The sequence below is a fragment of the Myotis davidii genome, unplaced genomic scaffold, assembly GCF_000327345.1.
Source record: "Myotis davidii unplaced genomic scaffold, ASM32734v1 scaffold49, whole genome shotgun sequence".
Classification (NCBI taxonomy): domain Eukaryota; kingdom Metazoa; phylum Chordata; class Mammalia; order Chiroptera; family Vespertilionidae; genus Myotis; species Myotis davidii.
The window spans coordinates 4,252,530-4,256,454 of record NW_006300375.1 but is presented as its reverse complement, the minus strand read 5'-3'; the positions used below and the strand labels follow the sequence as shown (position 1 = coordinate 4,256,454).

Genomic DNA, 3,925 nt, shown 5'->3' with positions numbered 1-3,925 from the left:
ATGCTTGTTAGGGCAACTTCTTTGGGTGGTGTTACTCATGTTATCTATGGAATGCTAATTGTGTTTTAAAGAGGAAACCAATTAAATGTAGTCTACACATCATTATTCTCAATTTGTGTTTGTATTTCATAAATTAATCTGCATGTAATTTAGATTAATATCCCTATAAAAAAGAAAAAAATATATTTTATTACTTTCTAATAACTAAATTGATTTTGAATTGCAATTAAAATAGATTTTTTATATAAAATTTACTTCTTTCTAAAACATTATCTCATAAGGCTCTAATGAAATAGGAAATGTATATATTTGTATATGATTATAAGATAAGTGTTAAGCCCAACTATCTAGGACTTTTAAAAAATTATAGTTGAATTTCCATGACATAAATTCAAATTTTGGCAATTTTTCAAGATAGAATTTTAAAATAAAGAAGCATATTTCTTATTTTTCAGATGGTTGTATTAACATTTCCCATCTTTATTAAAATAAATTTTACTATCTGATATACATGCCTATACTAATGTGATAATATGAAAAATATTCAACAACCAGAATGGTATAAACTTTTACTAATCAGAATAAACAATAGACTCTCTGAACAAATTTCAGGAATGGGCAACTTTTTAAGACTGAACAACTTTTCAGGATTGAATACAACCCTGTCTTCATGGAAAATATAACTTTAGAATGTCATAGCCTAATTCTGGAGAAAGCTAATGGAAAACCAGTTTCTTTGTTAATTTCTGTTCATTGTAATACTCATGAACCAACTGCATGTGTTTGCCTGTTCATATTTTAGTGCCTATAATCTTAACTATTTTGCGATGTTGACTCTCTGCCTTTAAATGCCTAGTAATTTGATTGATGCCTCACAACTGAAAACAATAGGAAATAAGACCTCCACATTATAAATGGAGTTTCAAGTTGTATCCAAGTTGGATTACTAAAATAGCAAACACAATTCACCCATGTCCACAATATAAAACTAGAAACTTGAGTGGGTGACTCAGTGAGTAGTCAGTCAGCGTGCTGTGTTATTAGCTCTTCTTCTCCCAACTGCCACCTAAATACAAACGAGGAAAGCTCCAGAAGGGTAGTATGCTACCCATGCCACCATTGGATGCTTTCTAAATAGTAGAAAGGCATTAGGCCATCTCTGAGGCTATTAGGTGAGAGCATATTGAGATTAAGTCTTATGTGAGCCTAATATGCATCTCTATGATTTGGGGAATATTTATGAAGAAATTGATCTGTGTCACCTACCATCTTTATACCTAGGGAGGAAAAGGAATAAAAAAACCACAAAAACATGCAGTGCAAGTACCCTGTACCCCTACAAGTGCCATGTGGCAGGATGTAGGGGTTACACATTAACCTAGTGAAAATGCTGCACTAATGGCCGGGCCCAAAACATCTTGACAGCTTCCTCTACAACAAGACATCCTGCTTGGTAAAGAACTCCAAAAATGGAACTCCATAAAGTGTTTCCAGGGGGTGGGAAACTGAATGGGACCATAAAATATGCATGGACCCACAAGAGAAATAGAAGAAGCCTTTAATAAGACTGATGGAAGAATTAGCATTTGGGGCCAAACAGTGTGCTTAGATGATAACAAACCAATCACACAAAAAAGTTTCCCTGTCTTTCTCATAAAACACTGGAAAAGGCCCTGGCCAGATAAGTCAGTCAGTTGGAACACTATCCTGTACACCAAAAGGTTACAGGTTCAATCCCTGGAAAGGGCACATAAGGGAGGCAACTGATTGATGTTTCTCTCTCTCTCTCTCTCTCAGGATGAAGGGGTGCTCTCCTGAGCTACAGAAGGAATGGTCTGGTGGTTAAGATAAAACACAAGTCAAATTTATTAGAGTTGCCCACAGTCAGCAATGGTGATCTTCTTGCTGGTCTTGCCATTCCTGGACCCATAGCGCTCCATGGCTGTCACAATATCCATGCCTTCCTTCACCTGGCCAAAAACCACATGCTTGCCAGCCAACCACTCAGTCTTGGCAGCGCAGATGAAAAACTGGGAGCCGTTTATGTTCGGTCCAGCATTTGCCATGGACAAGATGCCAGGACCTGTATGTTTCAGGACAAAGTTCTCATCCTCAAATTTCTCCCCATAGATGGACTTGCCGCCTGTGCCATTGTGGCGTGTGAAGTCACCACCCTGGCACATAAATCCCGGAATAATTCTGTGAAAGCAGGAACCTTTATAACCAAATCTCTTCTCCCCGGTGGTCAGAGCACAGAAGTTTTCTTTGGAACCATGACTGCAAACAGCTCGAAGGAGACGCGGCCCAGGGGCTCGCCATCGGCAATGTCGAAGTACATGAAGTACATGGTGGGGTTCACCATGGCTAATCTCGGGCGGCTTCGAGGCGGCGGCGTCTGCAAAGACATGTTTCTCTCTCTTAACAATTGCTGGAAGCTAATTCCAGCATGTCATAAATGCAAGAAGTTTCATCAAAAGGTTGATGGAACCTTGAGGAATGCCTGCTGGAAATGGCTAAGGGCATTTCCCCACACTTAAAGATTTGCACATTTGATTGCCTGCTGCCCACAGCTGAGGGCATTTTAACCTATATGTTATTTCCTCCTACTGGCCAAACACCTGAACAGCCATAGGCAGTTCGCCCAATCTGACAATGGATTCTGTACACTAAACTTTGCCTTTGATATGTATATCTACCTTGCTTTAGGACAATTTGTGTTAATAAAAAGCAAGGGGTCCAGAGACAAAAGGAGAACTTGGTTTCTTTAGCTAAGTCTTCTCTGGCTCCCCAAAATGCCTTCCAAAATTATATTTCGTCTCTGGACTCTTTAATCATTTACACCAGCCCCTTCCCCAGATTCCTGAAAACCCTTCTAGATGCTGAGAAACACACACCAGCATAAAACATATCCTCAGGTGAAGATTAAAAAATAAAACAAAATAAACAAACAACAACAAAACACTGGAGAATGAAATGAGACCTAGGAGCAGAGGGTGTGAAAGAAAGAAAGGAAGAAAGAAAGAAAGAAAGAAAGAAAGAAAGAAAGAAAGAAAGAAAGAAAGAAGAAAGAAGAAAGAGACCATGTTTGCCTTCCCACTACCAGTCCCCTGACCAAGCAAGGTCAGCTGCACTGTGCACTGGCAATTGGAGAGGTTTCCATTATATGTGAGATTTAAGTTTAAACTTAAATTGGACTATAATATCAAAATGAGTCCATTACTAAAATGAGGCTTGTTCAACTGAAATTTATTGTGAAAGATTCCATCCGAAGCTGGGGAGTATCAGAAATGTTTTAAGGTACTAGTTTGAAGAAGGAAAAAAAAAAAAAGAAAGAGCCATTTCTTATCTCTATCCTCACTGGATTCAGTCTATTATTAAAATGTTTAAAATACATAGTGCCTCTTCTCCAGAAGCTCATAGTCCAATGGGGCATTAGATAGCTGTATAAGCTGTTTCAGTATAATGTGAGAAGTAACAAGAAGCACATGCATATATCAACGGGAGGGGTACCTAACCTAGCAAGCTTATAAGAAATACCGGTGTTTAAGTTGGAACCTTAAGTATGAATGTATTCGCTTTGTAAAACGTGGCGGAGATGGAGTGATGGGTTATAATTAGTGTTCTAGGCAGAGGGAGTTTCTGTCCAGGAAGACTGCCATGTAAGGGGAAACATGACGCTCTGAAGAACTCAGTCCAATATCAACATTGCTCTCTGGAGGAAGCGGGCACCTCGGAACGTTTTGTGGAGAGACCTGTGAGAAATCGAAGGGTGTAACAAGAATGAAGCCAACAGCAATTTTAAAGCCCTGTGTTTCTTTCCTTCCTTCCTTCCTTCCTTCCTTCCTTCCTTCCTTCCTTCCTTCCTTCCTTCCTTCCTTTTTTAAGTCTTTATTTTAGAGAGAGGAAGGACAGAGAGAAGAGAGAT

General features: G+C 39.0%; 1 pseudogene; it reads right to left on the bottom strand.

Annotated features, from left to right (window-relative positions):
- Positions 1-1,842: 1,842 nt before the first annotated feature.
- On the bottom strand, positions 1,843-2,387 carry LOC102766415 (annotated as a pseudogene).
- Positions 2,388-3,925: the final 1,538 nt, after the last annotated feature.